The 20238-nt window shown below is 39.3% G+C and overlaps 41 non-coding genes and 3 pseudogenes across 41 annotated transcripts; all 44 read right to left on the reverse strand.

Moving 5' to 3' along the window:
* Positions 1 to 173: 173 nt before the first annotated feature.
* Positions 174 to 292, reverse strand: LOC146038601 (5S ribosomal RNA). The gene has a single exon (XR_014462180.1). It is a non-coding gene; the product is annotated as a 5S ribosomal RNA (ribosomal RNA).
* A 345-nt stretch (positions 293 to 637) lies between these two features.
* On the reverse strand, positions 638 to 756 carry LOC146039368 (5S ribosomal RNA). The gene has a single exon (XR_014462879.1). It is a non-coding gene; the product is annotated as a 5S ribosomal RNA (ribosomal RNA).
* A 345-nt stretch (positions 757 to 1101) lies between these two features.
* LOC146039380 (5S ribosomal RNA) lies at positions 1102 to 1220 on the reverse strand. Its single transcript, XR_014462890.1, has one exon. It is a non-coding gene; the product is annotated as a 5S ribosomal RNA (ribosomal RNA).
* Positions 1221 to 1565: 345 nt separating this feature from the next.
* On the reverse strand, positions 1566 to 1684 carry LOC146038193 (5S ribosomal RNA). The gene has a single exon (XR_014461804.1). It is a non-coding gene; the product is annotated as a 5S ribosomal RNA (ribosomal RNA).
* A 345-nt stretch (positions 1685 to 2029) lies between these two features.
* Positions 2030 to 2148, reverse strand: LOC146038107 (5S ribosomal RNA). The gene has a single exon (XR_014461726.1). It is a non-coding gene; the product is annotated as a 5S ribosomal RNA (ribosomal RNA).
* Positions 2149 to 2493: 345 nt separating this feature from the next.
* On the reverse strand, positions 2494 to 2612 carry LOC146037593 (5S ribosomal RNA). The gene has a single exon (XR_014461256.1). It is a non-coding gene; the product is annotated as a 5S ribosomal RNA (ribosomal RNA).
* Positions 2613 to 2957: 345 nt separating this feature from the next.
* LOC146038447 (5S ribosomal RNA) lies at positions 2958 to 3076 on the reverse strand. Its single transcript, XR_014462038.1, has one exon. It is a non-coding gene; the product is annotated as a 5S ribosomal RNA (ribosomal RNA).
* Positions 3077 to 3421: 345 nt separating this feature from the next.
* On the reverse strand, positions 3422 to 3540 carry LOC146039169 (5S ribosomal RNA). The gene has a single exon (XR_014462698.1). It is a non-coding gene; the product is annotated as a 5S ribosomal RNA (ribosomal RNA).
* A 345-nt stretch (positions 3541 to 3885) lies between these two features.
* On the reverse strand, positions 3886 to 4004 carry LOC146038448 (5S ribosomal RNA). Its single transcript, XR_014462039.1, has one exon. It is a non-coding gene; the product is annotated as a 5S ribosomal RNA (ribosomal RNA).
* Positions 4005 to 4349: 345 nt separating this feature from the next.
* Positions 4350 to 4468, reverse strand: LOC146038602 (5S ribosomal RNA). Its single transcript, XR_014462181.1, has one exon. It is a non-coding gene; the product is annotated as a 5S ribosomal RNA (ribosomal RNA).
* Positions 4469 to 4813: 345 nt separating this feature from the next.
* LOC146039393 (5S ribosomal RNA) lies at positions 4814 to 4932 on the reverse strand. The gene has a single exon (XR_014462901.1). It is a non-coding gene; the product is annotated as a 5S ribosomal RNA (ribosomal RNA).
* Positions 4933 to 5278: 346 nt separating this feature from the next.
* LOC146039405 (5S ribosomal RNA) lies at positions 5279 to 5397 on the reverse strand. The gene has a single exon (XR_014462912.1). It is a non-coding gene; the product is annotated as a 5S ribosomal RNA (ribosomal RNA).
* A 345-nt stretch (positions 5398 to 5742) lies between these two features.
* On the reverse strand, positions 5743 to 5861 carry LOC146039105 (5S ribosomal RNA). Its single transcript, XR_014462639.1, has one exon. It is a non-coding gene; the product is annotated as a 5S ribosomal RNA (ribosomal RNA).
* A 345-nt stretch (positions 5862 to 6206) lies between these two features.
* On the reverse strand, positions 6207 to 6325 carry LOC146039147 (5S ribosomal RNA). The gene has a single exon (XR_014462678.1). It is a non-coding gene; the product is annotated as a 5S ribosomal RNA (ribosomal RNA).
* Positions 6326 to 6670: 345 nt separating this feature from the next.
* On the reverse strand, positions 6671 to 6789 carry LOC146037594 (5S ribosomal RNA). Its single transcript, XR_014461257.1, has one exon. It is a non-coding gene; the product is annotated as a 5S ribosomal RNA (ribosomal RNA).
* Positions 6790 to 7134: 345 nt separating this feature from the next.
* Positions 7135 to 7253, reverse strand: LOC146038549 (5S ribosomal RNA). Its single transcript, XR_014462132.1, has one exon. It is a non-coding gene; the product is annotated as a 5S ribosomal RNA (ribosomal RNA).
* Positions 7254 to 7598: 345 nt separating this feature from the next.
* LOC146037595 (5S ribosomal RNA) lies at positions 7599 to 7717 on the reverse strand. The gene has a single exon (XR_014461258.1). It is a non-coding gene; the product is annotated as a 5S ribosomal RNA (ribosomal RNA).
* Positions 7718 to 8062: 345 nt separating this feature from the next.
* On the reverse strand, positions 8063 to 8181 carry LOC146039417 (5S ribosomal RNA). The gene has a single exon (XR_014462923.1). It is a non-coding gene; the product is annotated as a 5S ribosomal RNA (ribosomal RNA).
* A 345-nt stretch (positions 8182 to 8526) lies between these two features.
* Positions 8527 to 8645, reverse strand: LOC146038449 (5S ribosomal RNA). Its single transcript, XR_014462040.1, has one exon. It is a non-coding gene; the product is annotated as a 5S ribosomal RNA (ribosomal RNA).
* A 345-nt stretch (positions 8646 to 8990) lies between these two features.
* Positions 8991 to 9109, reverse strand: LOC146038108 (5S ribosomal RNA). Its single transcript, XR_014461727.1, has one exon. It is a non-coding gene; the product is annotated as a 5S ribosomal RNA (ribosomal RNA).
* A 345-nt stretch (positions 9110 to 9454) lies between these two features.
* LOC146037596 (5S ribosomal RNA) lies at positions 9455 to 9573 on the reverse strand. Its single transcript, XR_014461259.1, has one exon. It is a non-coding gene; the product is annotated as a 5S ribosomal RNA (ribosomal RNA).
* Positions 9574 to 9918: 345 nt separating this feature from the next.
* LOC146039445 (5S ribosomal RNA) lies at positions 9919 to 10037 on the reverse strand. Its single transcript, XR_014462950.1, has one exon. It is a non-coding gene; the product is annotated as a 5S ribosomal RNA (ribosomal RNA).
* A 345-nt stretch (positions 10038 to 10382) lies between these two features.
* Positions 10383 to 10501, reverse strand: LOC146039188 (5S ribosomal RNA). Its single transcript, XR_014462716.1, has one exon. It is a non-coding gene; the product is annotated as a 5S ribosomal RNA (ribosomal RNA).
* A 345-nt stretch (positions 10502 to 10846) lies between these two features.
* On the reverse strand, positions 10847 to 10965 carry LOC146039184 (5S ribosomal RNA). Its single transcript, XR_014462712.1, has one exon. It is a non-coding gene; the product is annotated as a 5S ribosomal RNA (ribosomal RNA).
* Positions 10966 to 11310: 345 nt separating this feature from the next.
* LOC146038412 (5S ribosomal RNA) lies at positions 11311 to 11429 on the reverse strand. Its single transcript, XR_014462005.1, has one exon. It is a non-coding gene; the product is annotated as a 5S ribosomal RNA (ribosomal RNA).
* Positions 11430 to 11774: 345 nt separating this feature from the next.
* LOC146038345 (5S ribosomal RNA) lies at positions 11775 to 11893 on the reverse strand. Its single transcript, XR_014461944.1, has one exon. It is a non-coding gene; the product is annotated as a 5S ribosomal RNA (ribosomal RNA).
* A 346-nt stretch (positions 11894 to 12239) lies between these two features.
* Positions 12240 to 12358, reverse strand: LOC146039429 (5S ribosomal RNA). The gene has a single exon (XR_014462935.1). It is a non-coding gene; the product is annotated as a 5S ribosomal RNA (ribosomal RNA).
* A 345-nt stretch (positions 12359 to 12703) lies between these two features.
* Positions 12704 to 12812, reverse strand: LOC146039799 (5S ribosomal RNA; annotated as a pseudogene).
* A 345-nt stretch (positions 12813 to 13157) lies between these two features.
* On the reverse strand, positions 13158 to 13276 carry LOC146038450 (5S ribosomal RNA). The gene has a single exon (XR_014462041.1). It is a non-coding gene; the product is annotated as a 5S ribosomal RNA (ribosomal RNA).
* A 345-nt stretch (positions 13277 to 13621) lies between these two features.
* Positions 13622 to 13740, reverse strand: LOC146039100 (5S ribosomal RNA). The gene has a single exon (XR_014462636.1). It is a non-coding gene; the product is annotated as a 5S ribosomal RNA (ribosomal RNA).
* Positions 13741 to 14085: 345 nt separating this feature from the next.
* LOC146038603 (5S ribosomal RNA) lies at positions 14086 to 14204 on the reverse strand. The gene has a single exon (XR_014462182.1). It is a non-coding gene; the product is annotated as a 5S ribosomal RNA (ribosomal RNA).
* Positions 14205 to 14549: 345 nt separating this feature from the next.
* On the reverse strand, positions 14550 to 14668 carry LOC146037907 (5S ribosomal RNA). Its single transcript, XR_014461543.1, has one exon. It is a non-coding gene; the product is annotated as a 5S ribosomal RNA (ribosomal RNA).
* A 345-nt stretch (positions 14669 to 15013) lies between these two features.
* On the reverse strand, positions 15014 to 15132 carry LOC146039441 (5S ribosomal RNA). The gene has a single exon (XR_014462946.1). It is a non-coding gene; the product is annotated as a 5S ribosomal RNA (ribosomal RNA).
* A 345-nt stretch (positions 15133 to 15477) lies between these two features.
* On the reverse strand, positions 15478 to 15596 carry LOC146037781 (5S ribosomal RNA). Its single transcript, XR_014461427.1, has one exon. It is a non-coding gene; the product is annotated as a 5S ribosomal RNA (ribosomal RNA).
* A 345-nt stretch (positions 15597 to 15941) lies between these two features.
* Positions 15942 to 16060, reverse strand: LOC146037840 (5S ribosomal RNA). Its single transcript, XR_014461482.1, has one exon. It is a non-coding gene; the product is annotated as a 5S ribosomal RNA (ribosomal RNA).
* A 345-nt stretch (positions 16061 to 16405) lies between these two features.
* Positions 16406 to 16524, reverse strand: LOC146038514 (5S ribosomal RNA). Its single transcript, XR_014462100.1, has one exon. It is a non-coding gene; the product is annotated as a 5S ribosomal RNA (ribosomal RNA).
* Positions 16525 to 16869: 345 nt separating this feature from the next.
* Positions 16870 to 16988, reverse strand: LOC146038109 (5S ribosomal RNA). Its single transcript, XR_014461728.1, has one exon. It is a non-coding gene; the product is annotated as a 5S ribosomal RNA (ribosomal RNA).
* Positions 16989 to 17333: 345 nt separating this feature from the next.
* LOC146039517 (5S ribosomal RNA) lies at positions 17334 to 17452 on the reverse strand. Its single transcript, XR_014463015.1, has one exon. It is a non-coding gene; the product is annotated as a 5S ribosomal RNA (ribosomal RNA).
* A 346-nt stretch (positions 17453 to 17798) lies between these two features.
* On the reverse strand, positions 17799 to 17917 carry LOC146039453 (5S ribosomal RNA). The gene has a single exon (XR_014462957.1). It is a non-coding gene; the product is annotated as a 5S ribosomal RNA (ribosomal RNA).
* Positions 17918 to 18263: 346 nt separating this feature from the next.
* On the reverse strand, positions 18264 to 18382 carry LOC146038194 (5S ribosomal RNA). Its single transcript, XR_014461806.1, has one exon. It is a non-coding gene; the product is annotated as a 5S ribosomal RNA (ribosomal RNA).
* Positions 18383 to 18727: 345 nt separating this feature from the next.
* On the reverse strand, positions 18728 to 18846 carry LOC146038268 (5S ribosomal RNA). The gene has a single exon (XR_014461873.1). It is a non-coding gene; the product is annotated as a 5S ribosomal RNA (ribosomal RNA).
* Positions 18847 to 19191: 345 nt separating this feature from the next.
* LOC146039863 (5S ribosomal RNA) lies at positions 19192 to 19300 on the reverse strand (annotated as a pseudogene).
* A 345-nt stretch (positions 19301 to 19645) lies between these two features.
* Positions 19646 to 19754, reverse strand: LOC146039768 (5S ribosomal RNA; annotated as a pseudogene).
* Positions 19755 to 20099: 345 nt separating this feature from the next.
* Positions 20100 to 20218, reverse strand: LOC146038501 (5S ribosomal RNA). Its single transcript, XR_014462087.1, has one exon. It is a non-coding gene; the product is annotated as a 5S ribosomal RNA (ribosomal RNA).
* Between the last annotated feature and the right edge of the window lie 20 nt (positions 20219 to 20238).

A 20238-nucleotide genomic window follows, 5' to 3' on the forward strand; every position in this document is an offset into this window, starting at 1 on the left:
ACTGTTTAGCTGCCAAAAGCAGTTGGAATTGGGCCTAAACAGTGTGGTAAGTTTTTAGGTGATGGCTATTGTGTCTGTTTGACCTCTTCCAAATGTCTGTACTGTCAATAAAGAGAAAAAAGTTTCCAATTTAAAAAGCTAGAGAATAAAAACAATTTGCCAGTAATGGGAAAAACCTACAGCACCTGGTGTTCCCATGTGGTCTCCCACCCAAGTACTAACCAGGCCCAACACTGCTTAGCTTCCAAGATCAGACGAGATTGGGCGTATCCAATGTGGTATGGCTGTAAGGGAGATACAGGCACTTTTTTGCCCTCTTCTACTTCTATAACCAGGTAAGCTATTAAAAAAGTTTCCTAACTATATTGGCTTACTGAAAAAAATCATGTGTTGGTAATGTAAAAAGACCTACAGGACATGATATTAGCAGGTGGTCTCAAATTAAACTACTAAAGAGGCTCAACACTGTTTAGCTCCGAAAAGCAGTTGGAATTGGGCCTAAACAGTGTGGTAAGTTTTTAGGTGATGGCTATTGTGTCTGTTTGACCTGTCCCAAATGTCTGTATTGGCAATAAAAATAAAAAGTTTCCAATTTAAATAGCAAGAGAATAAAAACAATTTGCCATTAATGGGAAAAAACCTACAGCACCTGGTGTTCCCATGTGGTCTCCCACCCAAGTACTAACCAGGCCCAACACTGCTTAGCTTCCAAGATCAGACGAGATTGGGCGTATCCAATGTGGTATGGCTGTAGGTGAGATACTGGCACTTTTTTGCCCTCTTCTACTTCTATAACCAGGTAAGCTAATAAAAAAGTTTCCTAACTGTATTGCCTTACTGAAAAAAATCATGTGTTGGTAATGTAAAAAGACCTACAGGACATGATATTAGCATGTGTTCTCAAATTAAACTACTAAAGAGGCTCAACACTGTTTAGCTGCCAAAAGCAGTTGGAATTGGGCCTAAACAGTGTGGTAAGTTTTTAGGTGATGGCTATTGTGTCTGTTTGACCTGTCCCAAATGTCTGTATTGGCAATAAAAATAAAAAGTTTCCAATTTAAATAACAAGAGAATAAAAACAATTTGCCATTAATGGGAAAAAACCTACAGCACCTGGTGTTCCCATGTGGTCTCCCACCCAAGTACTAACCAGGCCCAACACTGCTTAGCTTCCAAGATCAGACGAGATTGGGCGTATCCAATGTGGTATGGCTGTAGGTGAGATACCGGCACTTTTTTGCCCTCTTCTACTTCTATAACCAGGAAAGCTAATAAAAAAGTTTCCTAACTGTATTGCCTTACTGAAAAAAATCATGCGTTGGTAATGTAAAAAGACCTACAGGACATGATATTAGCAGGTGGTCTCAAATTAAACTACTTAAGAGGCTCAACACTGTTTAGCTGCCAAAAGCAGTTGGAATTGGGCCTAAACAGTGTAGTAAGTTTTTAGGTGATGGCTATTGTGTCTGTTTGACCTCTTCCAAATGTCTGTACTGTCAATAAAGAGAAAAAAGTTTCCAATTTAAAAAGCTAGAGAATAAAAACAATTTGCCACTAATGGGAAAAACCTACAGCACCTGGTGTTCCCATGTGGTCTCCCACCCAAGTACTAACCAGGCCCAACACAGCTTAGCTTCCAAGATCAGACGAGATTGGGCGTATCCAATGTGGTATGGCTGTAGGTGAGATACTGGCACTTTTTTGCCCTCTTCTACTTCTATAACCAGGTAAGCTAATAAAAAAGTTTCCTAACTGTATTGCCTTACTGAAAAAAATCATGTGTTGGTAATGTAAAAAGACCTACAGGACATGATATTAGCAGGTGGTCTCAAATTAAACTACTTAAGAGGCTCAACACTGTTTAGCTCCCAAAAGCAGTTGGAATTGGGCCTAAACAGTGTGGTAAGATTTTAGGTGATGGCTATTGTGTCTGTTTGACCTGTCCCAAATGTCTGTATTGGCAATAAAAATAAAAAGTTTCCAATTTAAATAGCAAGAGAATAAAAACAATTTGCCATTAATGGGAAAAAACCTACAGCACCTGGTGTTCCCATGTGGTCTCCCACCCAAGTACTAACCAGGCCCAACACTGCTTAGCTTCCAAGATCAGACGAGATTGGGCGTATCCAATGTGGTATGGCTGTAGTTGAGATACCGGCACTTTTTAGCCCTCTTCTACTTCTATAACCAGGTAAGCTAATAAAAAAGTTTCCTAACTGTATTGTCTTACTGAAAAAAATCATGTGTTGGTAATGTAAAAAGACCTACAGGACATGATATTAGCAGGTGGTCTCAAATTAAACTACTAAAGAGGCTCAACACTGTTTAGCTGCCAAAAGCAGTTGGAATTGGGCCTAAACAGTGTGGTAAGTTTTTAGGTGATGGCTATTGTGTCTGTTTGACCTCTTCCAAATATTTGTACTGTCAATAAAGAGAAAAAAGTTTCCAATTTAAAAAGCTAGAGAATAAAAACAATTTGCCAGTAATGGGAAATACCTACAGCACCTGGTGTTCCCATGTGGTCTCCCACCCAAGTACTAACCAGGCCCAACACTGCTTAGCTTCCAAGATCAGACGAGATTGGGCGTATCCAATGTGGTATGGCTGTAGGTGAGATACCGGCACTTTTTTGCCCTCTTCTACTTCTATAACCAGGAAAGCTAATTAAAAAGTTTCCTAACTGTATTGCCTTACTGAAAAAAATCATGTGTTGGTAATGTAAAAAGACCTACAGGACATGATATTAGCAGGTGGTCTCAAATTAAACTACTTAAGAGGCTCAACACTGTTTAGCTGCCAAAAGCAGTTGGAATTGGGCCTAAACAGTGTGGTAAGTTTTTAGGTAATGGCTATTGTGTCTGTTTGACCTCTTCCAAATGTCTGTACTGTCAATAAAGAGAAAAAAGTTTCCAATTTAAAAAGCTGGAGAATAAAAACAATTTGCCAGTAATGGGAAAAACCTACAGCACCTGGTGTTCCCATGTGGTCTCCCACCCAAGTACTAACCAGGCCCAACACTGTTTAGCTTCCAAGATCAGACGAGATTAGGCGTATCCAATGTGGTATGGCTGTAGGTGAGATACAGGCACTTTTTTGCCATCTTCTACTTCTATAACCAGGTAAGCTAATAAAAAAGTTTCCTAACTATATTGGCTTACTGAAAAAAATTATGTGTTGGTAATGTAAAAAGACCTACAGGACATGATATTAGCAGGTGGTCTCAAATTAAACTACTAAAGAGGCTCAACACTGTTTAGCTCCCAAAAGCAGTTGGAATTGGGCCTAAACAGTGTGGTAAGTTTTTAGGTGATGGCTATTGTGTCTGTTTGACCTGTCCCAAATGTCTGTATTGGCAATAATAATAAAAAGTTTCCAATTTAAATAGCAAGAGAATAAAAACAATTTGCCATTAATGGGAAAAAACCTACAGCACCTGGTGTTCCCATGTGGTCTCCCACCCAAGTACTAAGAAGGCCCAACACTGCTTAGCTTCCAAGATCAGATGAGATTGGGCGTATCCAATGTGGTATGGCTGTAGGTGAGATACCGGCACTTTTTTGCCCTCTTCTACTTCTATAACCAGGAAAGCTAATAAAAAAGTTTCCTAACTGTATTGCCTTACTGAAAAAAATCATGTGTTGGTAATGTAAAAAGACCTACAGGACATGATATTAGCAGGTGGTCTCAAATTAAACTACTTAAGAGGCTCAACACTGTTTAGCTGCCAAAAGCAGTTGGAATTGGGCCTAAACAGTGTGGTAAGTTTTTAGGTGATGGCTATTGTGTCTGTTTGACCTCTTCCAAATGTCTGTACTGTCAATAAAGAGAAAAAAGTTTCCAATTTAAAAAGCTGGAGAATAAAAACAATTTGCCAGTAATGGGAAGAACCTACAGCACCTGGTGTTCCCATGTGGTCTCCCACCCAAGTACTAACCAGGCCCAACACTGTTTAGCTTCCAAGATCAGACGAGATTAGGCGTATCCAATGTGGTATGGCTGTAGGTGAGATACTGGCAATTTTTTGCCCTCTTCTACTTCTATAACCAGGTAAGCTAATAAAAAAGTTTCCTAACTGTATTGTCTTACTGAAAAAAATCATGTGTTGGTAATGTAAAAAGACCTACAGGACATGATATTAGCAGGTGGTCTCAAATTAAACTACTAAAGAGGCTCAACACTGTTTAGCTGCCAAAAGCAGTTGGAATTGGGCCTAAACAGTGTGGTAAGTTTTTAGGTGATGGCTATTGTGTCTGTTTGACCTCTTCCAAATGTCTGTACTGTCAATAAAGAGAAAAAAGTTTCCAATTTAAAAAGCTAGAGAATAAAAACAATTTGCCAGTAATGGGAAAAACCTACAGCACCTGGTGTTCCCATGTGGTCTCCCACCCAAGTACTAACCAGGCCCAACACTGCTTAGCTTCCAAGATCAGACGAGATTGGGCGTATCCAATGTGGTATGGCTGTAAGGGAGATACAGGCACTTTTTTGCCCTCTTCTACTTCTATAACCAGGTAAGCTATTAAAAAAGTTTCCTAACTATATTGGCTTACTGAAAAAAATCATGTGTTGGTAATGTAAAAAGACCTACTGGACATGATATTAGCAGGTGGTCTCAAATTAAACTACTAAAGAGGCTCAACACTGTTTAGCTCCGAAAAGCAGTTGGAATTGGGCCTAAACAGTGTGGTAAGTTTTTAGGTGATGGCTATTGTGTCTGTTTGACCTGTCCCAAATGTCTATATTGGAAATAAAAATAAAAAGTTTCCAATTTAAATAGCAAGAGAATAAAAACAATTTGCCATTAATGGGAAAAAACCTACAGCACCTGGTGTTCCCATGTGGTCTCCCACCCAAGTACTAACCAGGCCCAACACTGCTTAGCTTCCAAGATCAGACGAGATTGGGCGTATCCAATGTGGTATGGCTGTAGGTGAGATACTGGCACTTTTTTGCCCTCTTCTACTTCTATAACCAGGTAAGCTAATAAAAAAGTTTCCTAACTGTATTGCCTTACTGAAAAAAATCATGTGTTGGTAATGTAAAAAGACCTACAGGACATGATATTAGCATGTGGTCTCAAATTAAACTACTAAAGAGGCTCAACACTGTTTAGCTGCCAAAAGCAGTTGGAATTGGGCCTAAACAGTGTGGTAAGTTTTTAGGTGATGGCTATTGTGTCTGTTTGACCTGTCCCAAATGTCTGTATTGGCAATAAAAATAAAAAGTTTCCAATTTAAATAACAAGAGAATAAAAACAATTTGCCATTAATGGGAAAAAAACCTACAGCACCTGGTGTTCCCATGTGGTCTCCCACCCAAGTACTAACCAGGCCCAACACTGCTTAGCTTCCAAGATCAGACGAGATTGGGCGTATCCAATGTGGTATGGCTGTAGGTGAGATACCGGCACTTTTTTGCCCTCTTCTACTTCTATAACCAGGAAAGCTAATAAAAAAGTTTCCTAACTGTATTGCCTTACTGAAAAAAATCATGCGTTGGTAATGTAAAAAGACCTACAGGACATGATATTAGCAGGTGGTCTCAAATTAAACTACTTAAGAGGCTCAACACTGTTTAGCTGCCAAAAGCAGTTGGAATTGGGCCTAAACAGTGTGGTAAGTTTTTAGGTGATGGCTATTGTGTCTGTTTGACCTCTTCCAAATGTCTGTACTGTCAATAAAGAGAAAAAAGTTTCCAATTTAAAAAGCTAGAGAATAAAAACAATTTGCCACTAATGGGAAAAACCTACAGCACCTGGTGTTCCCATGTGGTCTCCCACCCAAGTACTAACCAGGCCCAACACAGCTTAGCTTCCAAGATCAGACGAGATTTGGCGTATCCAATGTGGTATGGCTGTAGGTGAGATACTGGCACTTTTTTGCCCTCTTCTACTTCTATAACCAGGTAAGCTAATAAAAAAGTTTCCTAACTGTATTGCCTTACTGAAAAAAATCATGTGTTGGTAATGTAAAAAGACCTACAGGACATGATATTAGCAGGTGGTCTCAAATTAAACTACTTAAGAGGCTCAACACTGTTTAGCTCCCAAAAGCAGTTGGAATTGGGCCTAAACAGTGTGGTAAGTTTTTAGGTGATGGCTATTGTGTCTGTTTGACCTGTCCCAAATGTCTGTATTGGCAATAAAAATAAAAAGTTTCCAATTTAAATAGCAAGAGAATAAAAACAATTTGCCATTAATGGGAAAAAACCTACAGCACCTGGTGTTCCCATGTGGTCTCCCACCCAAGTACTAACCATGCCCAACACTGCTTAGCTTCCAAGATCAGACGAGATTGGGCGTATCCAATGTGGTATGGCTGTAGTTGAGATACCGGCACTTTTTAGCCCTCTTCTACTTCTATAACCAGGTAAGCTAATAAAAAAGTTTCCTAACTGTATTGTCTTACTGAAAAAAATCATGTGTTGGTAATGTAAAAAGACCTACAGGACATGATATTAGCAGGTGGTCTCAAATTAAACTACTAAAGAGGCTCAACACTGTTTAGCTGCCAAAAGCAGTTGGAATTGGGCCTAAACAGTGTGGTAAGTTTTTAGGTGATGGCTATTGTGTCTGTTTGACCTCTTCCAAATATTTGTACTGTCAATAAAGAGAAAAAAGTTTCCAATTTAAAAAGCTAGAGAATAAAAACAATTTGCCAGTAATGGGAAATACCTACAGCACCTGGTGTTCCCATGTGGTCTCCCACCCAAGTACTAACCAGGCCCAACACTGCTTAGCTTCCAAGATCAGACGAGATTGGGCGTATCCAATGTGGTATGGCTGTAGGTGAGATACTGGCACTTTTTTGCCCTCTTCTACTTCTATAACCAGGTAAGCTAATAAAAAAGTTTCCTAACTGTATTGCCTTACTGAAAAAAATCATGTGTTGGTAATGTAAAAAGACCTACAGGACATGATATTAGCAGGTGGTCTCAAATTAAACTACTAAAGAGGCTCAACACTGTTTAGCTGCCAAAAGCAGTTGGAATTGGGCCTAAACAGTGTGGTAAGTTTTTAGGTGATGGCTATTGTGTCTGTTTGACCTGTCCCAAATGTCTGTATTGGCAATAAAAATAAAAAGTTTCCAATTTAAATAGCAAGAGAATAAAAACAATTTGCCATTAATGGGAAAAAAACTACAGCACCTGGTGTTCCCATGTGGTCTCCCACCCAAGTATTAACCAGGCCCAACACTGCTTAGCTTCCAAGATCAGACGAGATTGGGCGTATCCAATGTGGTATGGCTGTAGTTGAGATACCGGCACTTTTTAGCCCTCTTCTACTTCTATAACCAGGTAAGCTAATAAAAAAGTTTCCTAACTGTATTGTCTTACTGAAAAAAATCATGTGTTGGTAATGTAAAAAGACCTACAGGACATGATATTAGCAGGTGGTCTCAAATTAAACTACTAAAGAGGCTCAACACTGTTTAGCTCCCAAAAGCAGTTGGAATTGGGCCTAAACAGTGTGGTAAGTTTTTAGGTGATGGCTATTGTGTCTGTTTGACCTCTTCCAAATATTTGTACTGTCAATAAAGAGAAAAAAGTTTCCAATTTAAAAAGCTAGAGAATAAAAACAATTTGCCAGTAATGGGAAATACCTACAGCACCTGGTGTTCCCATGTGGTCTCCCACCCAAGTACTAACCAGGCCCAACACTGCTTAGCTTCCAAGATCAGACGAGATTGGGCGTATCCAATGTGGTATGGCTGTAGGTGAGATACTGGCACTTTTTTGCCCTCTTCTACTTCTATAACCAGGTAAGCTAATAAAAAAGTTTCCTAACTGTATTGCCTTACTGAAAAAAATCATGTGTTGGTAATGTAAAAAGACCTACAGGACATGATATTAGCAGGTGGTCTCAAATTAAACTACTAAAGAGGCTCAACACTGTTTAGCTGCCAAAAGCAGTTGGAATTGGGCCTAAACAGTGTGGTAAGTTTTTAGGTGATGGCTATTGTGTCTGTTTGACCTGTCCCAAATGTCTGTATTGGCAATAAAAATAAAAAGTTTCCAATTTAAATAGCAAGAGAAAAAAAACAATTTGCCATTAATGGGAAAAAACCTACAGCACCTGGTGTTCCCATGTGGTCTCCCACCCAAGTACTAACCAGGCCCAACACTGCTTAGCTTCCAAGATCAGACGAGATTGGGCGTATCCAATGTGGTATGGCTGTAGGTGAGATACCGGCACTTTTTTGCCCTCTTCTACTTCTATAACCAGGAAAGCTAATAAAAAAGTTTCCTAACTGTATTGCCTTACTGAAAAAAATCATGTGTTGGTAATGTAAAAAGACCTACAGGACATGATATTAGCAGGTGGTCTCAAATTAAACTACTTAAGAGGCTCAACACTGTTTAGCTGCCAAAAGCAGTTGGAATTGGGCCTAAACAGTGTGGTAAGTTTTTAGGTGATGGCTATTGTGTCTGTTTGACCTCTTCCAAATGTCTGTACTGTCAATAAAGAGAAAAAAGTTTCCAATTTAAAAAGCTGGAGAATAAAAACAATTTGCCAGTAATGGGAAAAACCTACAGCACCTGGTGTTCCCATGTGGTCTCCCACCCAAGTACTAACCAGGCCCAACACTGTTTAGCTTCCAAGATCAGACGAGATTAGGCGTATCCAATGTGGTATGGCTGTAGGTGAGATACAGGCACTTTTTTGCCATCTTCTACTTCTATAACCAGGTAAGCTAATAAAAAAGTTTCCTAACTATATTGGCTTACTGAAAAAAATTATGTGTTGGTAATGTAAAAAGACCTACAGGACATGATATTAGCAGGTGGTCTCAAATTAAACTACTAAAGAGGCTCAACACTGTTTAGCTCCCAAAAGCAGTTGGAATTGGGCCTAAACAGTGTGGTAAGTTTTTAGGTGATGGCTATTGTGTCTGTTTGACCTGTCCCAAATGTCTGTATTGGCAATAAAAATAAAAAGTTTCCAATTTAAATTGCAAGAGAATAAAAACAATTTGCCATTAATGGGAAAAAACCTACAGCACCTGGTGTTCCCATGTGGTCTCCCACCCAAGTACTAACCAGGCCCAACACTGCTTAGCTTCCAAGATCAGACGAGATTGGGCGTATCCAATGTGGTATGGCTGTAGTTGAGATACCGGCACTTTTTTGCCCTCTTCTACTTCTATAACCAGGTAAGCTAATAAAAAAGTTTCCTAACTGTATTGTCTTACTGAAAAAAATCATGTGTTGGTAATGTAAAAAGACCTACAGGACATGATATTAGCAGGTGGTCTCAAATTAAACTACTAAAGAGGCTCAACACTGTTTAGCTGCCAAAAGCAGTTGGAATTGGGCCTAAACAGTGTGGTAAGTTTTTAGGTGATGGCTATTGTGTCTGTTTGACCTCTTCCAAATATCTGTACTGTCAATAAAGAGAAAAAAGTTTCCAATTTAAAAAGCTAGAGAATAAAAACAATTTGCCAGTAATGGGAAATACCTACAGCACCTGGTGTTCCCATGTGGTCTCCCACCCAAGTACTAACCAGGCCCAACACTGCTTAGCTTCCAAGATCAGACGAGATTGGGCGTATCCAATGTGGTATGGCTGTAGGTGAGATACTGGCACTTTTTTGCCCTCTTCTACTTCTATAACCAGGTAAGCTAATAAAAAAGTTTCCTAACTGTATTGCCTTACTGAAAAAAATCATGTGTTGGTAATGTAAAAAGACCTACAGGACATGATATTAGCAGGTGGTCTCAAATTAAACTACTAAAGAGGCTCAACACTGTTTAGCTGCCAAAAGCAGTTGGAATTGGGCCTAAACAGTGTGGTAAGTTTTTAGGTGATGGCTATTGTGTCTGTTTGACCTGTCCCAAATGTCTGTATTGGCAATAATAATAAAACGTTTCCAATTTAAATTGCAAGAGAATAAAAACAATTTGCCATTAATGGGAAAAAACCAACAGCACCTGGTGTTCCCATGTGGTCTCCCACCCAAGTACTAACCAGGCCCAACACTGCTTAGCTTCCAAGATCAGACGAGATTGTGCGTATCCAATGTGGTATGGCTGTAGTTGAGATACAGGCACTTTTTTGCCCTCTTCTACTTCTATAACCAGGTAAGCTAATAAAAAAGTTTCCTAACTGTATTGTCTTACTGAAAAAAATCATGTGTTGGTAATGTAAAAAGACCTACAGGACATGATATTAGCAGGTGGTCTCAAATTAAACTACTAAAGAGGCTCAACACTGTTTAGCTGCCAAAAGCAGTTGGAATTGGGCCTAAACAGTGTGGTAAGTTTTTAGGTGATGGCTATTGTGTCTGTTTGACCTCTTCCAAATGTCTGTACTGTCAATAAAGAGAAAAAAGTTTCCAATTTAAAAAGCTAGAGAATAAAAACAATTTGCCAGTAATGGGAAAAACCTACAGCACCTGGTGTTCCCATGTGGTCTCCCACCCAAGTACTAACCAGGCCCAACACTGCTTAGCATCCAAGATCAGACGAGATTGGGCGTATCCAATGTGGTATGGCTGTAAGGGAGATACAGGCACTTTTTTGCCCTCTTCTACTTCTATAACTAGGTAAGCTATTAAAAAAGTTTCCTAACTATATTGGCTTACTGAAAAAAATCATGTGTTGGTAATGTAAAAAGACCTACAGGACATGATATTAGCAGGTGGTCTCAAATTAAACTACTAAAGAGGCTCAACACTGTTTAGCTCCGAAAAGCAGTTGGAATTGGGCCTAAACAGTGTGGTAAGTTTTTAGGTGATGGCTATTGTGTCTGTTTGACCTGTCCCAAATGTCTGTATTGGCAATAAAAATAAAAAGTTTCCAATTTAAATAGCAAGAGAATAAAAACAATTTGCCATTAATGGGAAAAAACCTACAGCACCTGGTGTTCCCATGTGGTCTCCCACCCAAGTACTAACCAGGCCCAACACTGCTTAGCTTCCAAGATGAGACGAGATTGGGCGTATCCAATGTGGTATGGCTGTAGGTGAGATACTGGCACTTTTTTGCCCTCTTCTACTTCTATAACCAGGTAAGCTAATAAAAAAGTTTCCTAACTGTATTGCCTTACTGAAAAAAATCATGTGTTGGTAATGTAAAAAGACCTACAGGACATGATATTAGCATGTGGTCTCAAATTAAACTACTAAAGAGGCTCAACACTGTTTAGCTGCCAAAAGCAGTTGGAATTGGGATTAAACAGTGTGGTAAGTTTTTAGGTGATGGCTATTGTGTCTGTTTGACCTGTCCCAAATGTCTGTATTGGCAATAAAAATAAAAAGTTTCCAATTTAAATAACAAGAGAATAAAAACAATTTGCCATTAATGGGAAAAAACCTACAGCACCTGGTGTTCCCATGTGGTCTCCTACCCAAGTACTAACCAGGCCCAACACTGCTTAGCTTCCAAGATCAGACGAGATTGGGCGTATCCAATGTGGTATGGCTGTAGGTGAGATACCGGCACTTTTTTGCCCTCTTCTACTTCTATAACCAGGAAAGCTAATAAAAAAGTTTCCTAACTGTATTGCCTTACTGAAAAAAATCATGCGTTGGTAATGTAAAAAGACCTACAGGACATGATATTAGCAGGTGGTCTCAAATTAAACTACTTAAGAGGCTCAACACTGTTTAGCTGCCAAAAGCAGTTGGAATTGGGCCTAAACAGTGTGGTAAGTTTTTAGGTGATGGCTATTGTGTCTGTTTGACCTCTTCCAAATGTCTGTACTGTCAATAAAGAGAAAAAAGTTTCCAATTTAAAAAGCTAGAGAATAAAAACAATTTGCCACTAATGGGAAAAACCTACAGCACCTGGTGTTCCCATGTGGTCTCCCACCCAAGTACTAACCAGGCCCAACACAGCTTAACTTCCAAGATCAGACGAGATTGGGCGTATCCAATGTGGTATTGCTGTAGGTGAGATACAGGCACTTTTTTGCCCTCTTCTACTTCTATAACCAGGTAAGCTAATAAAAAAGTTTCCTAACTGTATTGCCTTACAGAAAAAATTCATGTGTTGGTAATGTAAAATGACCTACAGGACATGATATTAGCATGTGGTCTCAAATTAAACTACTAAAGAGGCTCAACACTGTTTAGCTGCCAAAAGCAGTTGGAATTGGGCCTAAACAGTGTGGTACGTTTTTAGGTGATGGCTATTGTGTCTGTTTGACCTGTCCCAAATGTCTGTATTGGCAATAAAAATAAAAAAGTTTCTAATTTAAATAGCAATAGAATAAAAACAATTTGCCATTAATGGGAAAAAACCTACAGCACCTGGTGTTCCCATGTGGTCTCCCACCCAAGTACTAACCAGGCCCAACACTGCTTAGCTTCCAAGATCAGACGAGATTGGGCGTATCCAATGTGGTATGGCTGTAGGTGAGATACCGGCACTTTTTTGCCCTCTTCTACTTCTATAACCAGGTAAGCTAATAAAAAAGTTTCCTAACTGTATTGCCTTACTGAAAAAAATCATGTGTTGGTAATGTAAAAAGACCTACAGGACATGATATTAGCAGGTGGTCTCAAATTAAACTACTAAAGAGGCTCAACACTGTTTAGCTGCCAAAAGCAGTTGGAATTGGGCCTAAACAGTGTGGTAAGTTTTTAGGTGATGGCTATTGTGTCTGTTTGACCTGTCCCAAATGTCTGTATTGGCAATAAAAATAAAAAGTTTCCAATTTAAATAGCAAGAGAATAAAAACAATTTGCCATTAATGGGAAAAAACCTACAGCACCTGGTGTTCCCATGTGGTCTCCCACCCAAGTACTAACCAGGCCCAACACTGCTTAGCTTCCAAGATCAGGCGTATCCAATGTGGTATGGCTGTAGTTGAGATACTGGCACTTTTTTGCCCTCTTCTACTTCTATAACCAGGTAAGCTAATAAAAAAGTTTCCTAACTGTATTGTCTTACTGAAAAAAATCATGTGTTGGTAATGTAAAAAGACCTACAGGACATGATATTAGCAGGTGGTCTCAAATTAAACTACTAAAGAGGCTCAACACTGTTTAGCTGCCAAAAGCAGTTGGAATTGGGCCTAAACAGTGTGGTAAGTTTTTAGGTGATGGCTATTGTGTCTGTTTGACCTCTTCCAAATGTCTGTACTGTCAATAAAGAGAAAAAAGTTTCCAATTTAAAAAGCTGGAGAATAAAAACAATTTGCCAGTAATGGGAAAAACCTACAGCACCTGGTGTTCCCATGTGGTCTCCCACCCAAGTACTAACCAGGCCCAACACTGTTTAGCTTCCAAGATCAGACGAGATTAGGCGTATCCAATGTGGTATGGCTGTAGGTGAGATACAGGCACTTTTTTGCCATCTTCTACTTCTATAACCAGGTAAGCTAATAAAAAAGTTTCCTAACTATATTGGCTTACTGAAAAAAATTATGTGTTGGTAATGTAAAAAGACCTACAGGACATGATATTAGCAGGTGGTCTCAAATTAAACTACTAAAGAGGCTCAACACTGTTTAGCTCCCAAAAGCAGTTGGAATTGGGCCTAAACAGTGTGGTAAGTTTTTAGGTGATGGCTATTGTGTCTGTTTGACCTGTCCCAAATGTCTGTATTGGCAATAAAAATAAAAAGTTTCCAATTTAAATTGCAAGAGAATAAAAACAATTTGCCATTAATGGGAAAAAACCTACAGCACCTGGTGTTCCCATGTGGTCTCCCACCCAAGTACTAACCAGGCCCAACACTGCTTAGCTTCCAAGATCAGACGAGATTGTGCGTATCCAATGTGGTATGGCTGTAGTTGAGATACAGGCACTTTTTTGCCCTCTTCTACTTCTATAACCAGGTAAGCTAATAAAAAAGTTTCCTAACTGTATTGTCTTACTGAAAAAAATCATGTGTTGGTAATGTAAAAAGACCTACAGGACATGATATTAGCAGGTGGTCTCAAATTAAACTACTAAAGAGGCTCAACACTGTTTAGCTGCCAAAAGCAGTTGGAATTGGGCCTAAACAGTGTGGTAAGTTTTTAGGTGATGGCTATTGTGTCTGTTTGACCTCTTCCAAATGTCTGTACTGTCAATAAAGAGAAAAAAGTTTCCAATTTAAAAAGCTAGAGAATAAAAACAATTTGCCAGTAATGGGAAAAACCTACAGCACCTGGTGTTCCCATGTGGTCTCCCACCCAAGTACTAACCAGGCCCAACACTGCTTAGCTTCCAAGATCAGACGAGATTGGGCGTATCCAATGTGGTATGGCTGTAAGGGAGATACAGGCACTTTTTTGCCCTCTTCTACTTCTATAACCAGGTAAGCTATTAAAAAAGTTTCCTAACTATATTGGCTTACTGAAAAAAATCATGTGTCGGTAATGTAAAAAGACCTACAGGACATGATATTAGCAGGTGGTCTCAAATTAAACTACTAAAGAGGCTCAACACTGTTTAGCTCCGAAAAGCAGTTGGAATTGGGCCTAAACAGTGTGGTAAGTTTTTAGGTGATGGCTATTGTGTCTGTTTGACCTGTCCCAAATGTCTGTATTGGCAATAAAAATAAAAAGTTTCCAATTTAAATAGCAAGAGAATAAAAACAATTTGCCATTAATGGGAAAAAACCTACAGCACCTGGTGTTCCCATGTGGACTCCCACCCAAGTACTAACCAGGCCCAACACTGCTTAGCTTCCAAGATCAGACGAGATTGGGCGTATCCAATGTGGTATGGCTGTAGGTGAGATACTGGCACTTTTTTGCCCTCTTCTACTTCTATAACCAGGTAAGCTAATAAAAAAGTTTCCTAACTGTATTGCCTTACTGAAAAAAATCATGTGTTGGTAATGTAAAAAGACCTACAGGACATGATATTAGCATGTGGTCTCAAATTAAACTACTAAAGAGGCTCAACACTGTTTAGCTGCCAAAAGCAGTTGGAATTGGGCCTAAACAGTGTGGTAAGTTTTTAGGTGATGGCTGTTGTGTCTGTTTGACCTGTCCCAAATGTCTGTATTGGCAATAAAAATAAAAAGTTTCCAATTTAAATAACAAGAGAATAAAAACAATTTGCCATTAATGGGAAAAAACCTACAGCACCTGGTGTTCCCATGTGGTCTCCCACCCAAGTACTAACCAGGCCCAACACTGCTTAGCTTCCAAGATCAGACGAGATTGGGCGTATCCAATGTGGTATGGCTGTAGGTGAGATACCGGCACTTTTTTGCCCTCTTCTACTTCTATAACCAGGAAAGCTAATAAAAAAGTTTCCTAACTGTATTGCCTTACTGAAAAAAATCATGCGTTGGTAATGTAAAAAGACCTACAGGACATGATATTAGCAGGTGGTCTCAAATTAAACTACTTAAGAGGCTCAACACTGTTTAGCTGCCAAAAGCAGTTGGAATTGGGCCTAAACAGTGTGGTAAGTTTTTAGGTGATGGCTATTGTGTCTGTTTGACCTCTTCCAAATGTCTGTACTGTCAATAAAGAGAAAAAAGTTTCCAATTTAAAAAGCTAGAGAATAAAAACAATTTGCCACTAATGGGAAAAACCTACAGCACCTGGTGTTCCCATGTGGTCTCCCACCCAAGTACTAACCAGGCCCAACACAGCTTAACTTCCAAGATCAGACGAGATTGGGCGTATCCAATGTGGTATGGCTGTAGGTGAGATACAGGCACTTTTTTGCCCTCTTCTACTTCTATAACCAGGTAAGCTAATAAAAAAGTTTCCTAACTGTATTGCCTTACAGAAAAAATTCATGTGTTGGTAATGTAAAATGACCTACAGGACATGATATTAGCATGTGGTCTCAAATTAAACTACTAAAGAGGCTCAACACTGTTTAGCTGCCAAAAGCAGTTGGAATTGGGCCTAAACAGTGTGGTACGTTTTTAGGTGATGGCTATTGTGTCTGTTTGACCTGTCCCAAATGTCTGTATTGGCAATAAAAATAAAAAGTTTCTAATTTAAATAGCAATAGAATAAAAACAATTTGCCATTAATGGGAAAAAACCTACAGCACCTGGTGTTCCCATGTGGTCTCCCACCCAAGTACTAACCAGGCCCAACACTGCTTAGCTTCCAAGATCAGACGAGATTGGGCGTATCCAATGTGGTATGGCTGCAGGTGAGATACCGGCACTTTTTTGCCCTCTTCTACTTCTATAACTAGGTAAGCTAATAAAAAAGTTTCCTAACTGTATTGCCTTACTGAAAAAAATCATGTGTTGGTAATGTAAAAAGACCTACAGGACATGATATTAGCAGGTGGTCTCAAATTAAACTACTTAAGAGGCTCAACACTGTTTAGCTGCCAAAAGCAGTTGGAATTGGGCCTAAACAGTGTGGTAAGTTTTTAGGTGATGGCTATTGTGTCTGTTTGACCTCTTCCAAATGTCTGTACTGTCAATAAAGAGAAAAAAGTTTCCAATTTAAAAAGCTAGAGAATAAAAACAATTTGCCAGTAATGGGAAAAACCTACAGCACCTGGTGTTCCCATGTGGTCTCCCACCCAAGTACTAACCAGGCCCAACACTGCTTAGCTTCCAAGATCAGACGAGATTGGGCGTATCCAATGTGATATGGCTGTAGGCGAGATACAGGCACTTTTTTGCCATCTTCTACTTCTATAACCAGGTAAGCTAATAAAAAAGTTTCCTAACTATATTGGCTTACTGAAAAAAATTATGTGTTGGTAATGTAAAAAGACCTACAGGACATGATATTAGCAGGTGGTCTCAAATTAAACTACTAAAGAGGCTCAACACTGTTTAGCTCCCAAAAGCAGTTGGAATTGGGCCTAAACAGTGTGGTAAGTTTTTAGGTGATGGCTATTGTGTCTGTTTGACCTGTCCCAAATGTCTGTATTGGCAATAAAAATAAAAAGTTTCCAATTTAAATAGCAAGAGAATAAAAACAATTTGCCATTAATGGGAAAAAACCTACAGCACCTGGTGTTCCCATGTGGTCTCCCACCCAAGTACTAACCAGGCCCAACACTGCTTAGCTTCCAAGATCAGACGAGATTGGGCGTATCCAATGTGGTATGGCTGTAGTTGAGATACCAGCACTTTTTTGCCCTCTTCTACTTCTATAACCAGGTAAGCTAATAAAAAAATTTCCTAACTGTATTGTCTTACTGAAAAAAATCATGTGTTGGTAATGTAAAAAGACCTACAGGACATGATATTAGCAGGTGGTCTCAAATTAAACTACTAAAGAGGCTCAACACTGTTTAGCTGCCAAAAGCAGTTGGAATTGGGCCTAAACAGTGTGGTAAGTTTTTAGGTGATGGCTATTGTGTCTGTTTGACCTCTTCCAAATATCTGTACTGTCAATAAAGAGAAAAAAGTTTCCAATTTAAAAAGCTAGAGAATAAAAACAATTTGCCAGTAATGGGAAAAACCTACAGCACCTGGTGTTCCCATGTGTTCTCCCACCCAAGTACTAACCAGGCCCAACACTGCTTAGCTTCCAAGATCAGACAAGATTGGGCGTATCCAATGTGGTATGGCTGTAAGTGAGATACAGGCACTTTTTTGCCCTCTTCTACTTCTATAACCAGGTAAGCTATTAAAAAAGTTTCCTAACTATATTGGCTTACTGAAAAAAATCATGTGTTGGTAATGTAAAAAGACCTACAGGACATGATATTAGCAGGTGGTCTCAAATTAAACTACTAAAGAGGCTCAACACTGTTTAGCTCCAAAAAGCAGTTGGAATTGGGCCTAAACAGTGTGGTAAGTTTTTAGGTGATGGCTATTGTGTCTGTTTGACCTGTCCCAAATGTCTGTATTGGCAATAAAAATAAAAAGTTTCCAATTTAAATAGCAAGAGAATAAAAAAAATTTGCCATTAATGGGAAAAAAACCTACAGCACCTGGTGTTCCCATGTGGTCTCCCACCCAAGTACTAACCAGGCCCAACACTGCTTAGCTTCCAAGATCAGACGAGATTGGGCGTATCCAATGTGGTATGGCTGTAGGTGAGATACTGGCACTTTTTTGCCCTCTTCTACTTCTATAACCAGGTAAGCTAATAAAAAAGTTTCCTAACTGTATTGCCTTACTGAAAAAAATCATGTGTTGGTAATGTAAAAAGACCTACAGGACATGATATTAGCATGTGGTCTCAAATTAAACTACTAAAGAGGCTCAACACTGTTTAGCTGCCAAAAGCAGTTGGAATTGGGCCTAAACAGTGTGGTAAGTTTTTAGGTGATGGCTATTGTGTCTGTTTGACCTGTCCCAAATGTCTGTATTGGCAATAAAAATAAAAAGTTTCCAATTTAAATAGCAAGAGAATAAAAACAATTTGCCATTAATGGGAAAAAAACCTACAGCACCTGGTGTTCCCATGTGGTCTCCCACCCAAGTACTAACCAGGCCCAACACAGCTTAGCTTCCAAGATCAGACGAGATTGGGCGTATCCAATGTGGTATGGCTGTAGGTGAGATACCGGCACTTTTTTGCCCTCTTCTACTTCTATAACCAGGAAAGCTAATAAAAAAGTTTCCTAACTGTATTGCCTTACTGAAAAAAATCATGCGTTGGTAATGTAAAAAGACCTACAGGACATGATATTAGCAGGTGGTCTCAAATTAAACTACTTAAGAGGCTCAACACTGTTTAGCTGCCAAAAGCAGTTGGAATTGGGCCTAAACAGTGTGGTAAGTTTTAAGGTGATGGCTATTGTGTCTGTTTGACCTCTTCCAAATGTCTGTACTGTCAATAAAGAGAAAAAAGTTTCCAATTTAAAAAGCTAGAGAATAAAAACAATTTGCCAGTAATGGGAAAAACCTACAGCACCTGGTGTTCCCATGTGGTCTCCCACCCAAGTACTAACCAGGCCCAACACTGCTTAGCTTCCAAGATCAGACGAGATAGGGCGTATCCAATGTGGTATGGCTGTAGGTGAGACACTGGCACTTTTTTGCCCTCTTCTACTTCTATAACCAGGTAAGCTAATAAAAAAGTTTCCTAACTGTATTGCCTTACTGAAAAAAATCATGTGTTGGTAATGTAAAAAGACCTACAGGACATGATATTAGCATGTGGTGTCAAATTAAACTACTAAAGAGGCTCAACACTGTTTAGCTCCCAAAAGCAGTTGGAATTGGGCCTAAACAGTGTGGTAAGTTTTTAGGTGATGGCTATTGTGTCTGTTTGACCTCTTCCAAATATCTGTACTGTCAATAAAGAGAAAAAAGTTTCCAATTTAAAAAGCTAGAGAATAAAAACAATTTGCCAGTAATGGGAAATACCTACAGCACCTGGTGTTCCCATGTGGTCTCCCACCCAAGTACTAACCAGGCCCAACACCGCGTAGCTTCCAAGATCAGGCGTATCCAATGTGGTATGGCTGTAAGTGAGATACAGGCACATTTTTGCCCTCTTCTACTTCTATAACCAGGTAAGCTAATAAAAAAGTTTCCTAACTATATTGGCTTACTGAAAAAAATCATGTGTTGGTAATGTAAAAAGACCTACAGGACATGATATTAGCAGGTGGTCTCAAATTAAACTACTAAAGAGGCTCAACACTGTTTAGCTCCGAAAAGCAGTTGGAATTGGGCCTAAACAGTGTGGTAAGTTTTTAGGTGATGGCTATTGTGTCTGTTTGACCTGTCCCAAATGTCTGTATTGGCAATAAAAATAAATAGTTTCCAATTTAAATAGCAAGAGAATAAAAACAATTTGCCATTAATGGGAAAAAACCTACAGCACCTGGTGTTCCCATGTGGTCTCCCACCCAAGTACTAACCAGGCCCAACACTGCTTAGCTTCCAAGATCAGGCGTATCCAATGTGGTATGGCTGTAGGTGAGATACTGGCACTTTTTTGCCCTCTTCTACTTCTATAACCAGGTAAGCTAATAAAAAAGTTTCCTAACTGTATTGCCTTACTGAAAAAAATCATGTGTTGGTAATGTAAAAAGACCTACAGGACATGATATTAGCAGGTGGTCTCAAATTAAACTACTAAAGAGGCTCAACACTGTTTAGCTGCAAAAAGCAGTTGGAATTGGGCCTAAACAGTGTGGTAAGTTTTTAGGTGATGGCTATTGTGTCTGTTTGACCTGTCCCAAATGTCTGTATTGGCAATAAAAATAAAAAGTTTCCAATTTAAATAGCAAGAGAATAAAAACAATTTGCCATTAATGGGAAAAAACCTACAGCACCTGGTGTTCCCATGTGGTCTCCCACCCAAGTACTAACCAGGCCCAACACTGCTTAGCTTCCAATATCAGACGAGATTGGGCGTATCCAATGTGGTATGGCTGTAGGTGAGATACTGGCACTTTTTTG

The sequence above is a fragment of the Crinia signifera genome, chromosome 9 (assembly GCF_055691185.1).
Source record: "Crinia signifera chromosome 9, ASM5569118v1, whole genome shotgun sequence".
Taxonomy (NCBI): domain Eukaryota; kingdom Metazoa; phylum Chordata; class Amphibia; order Anura; family Myobatrachidae; genus Crinia; species Crinia signifera.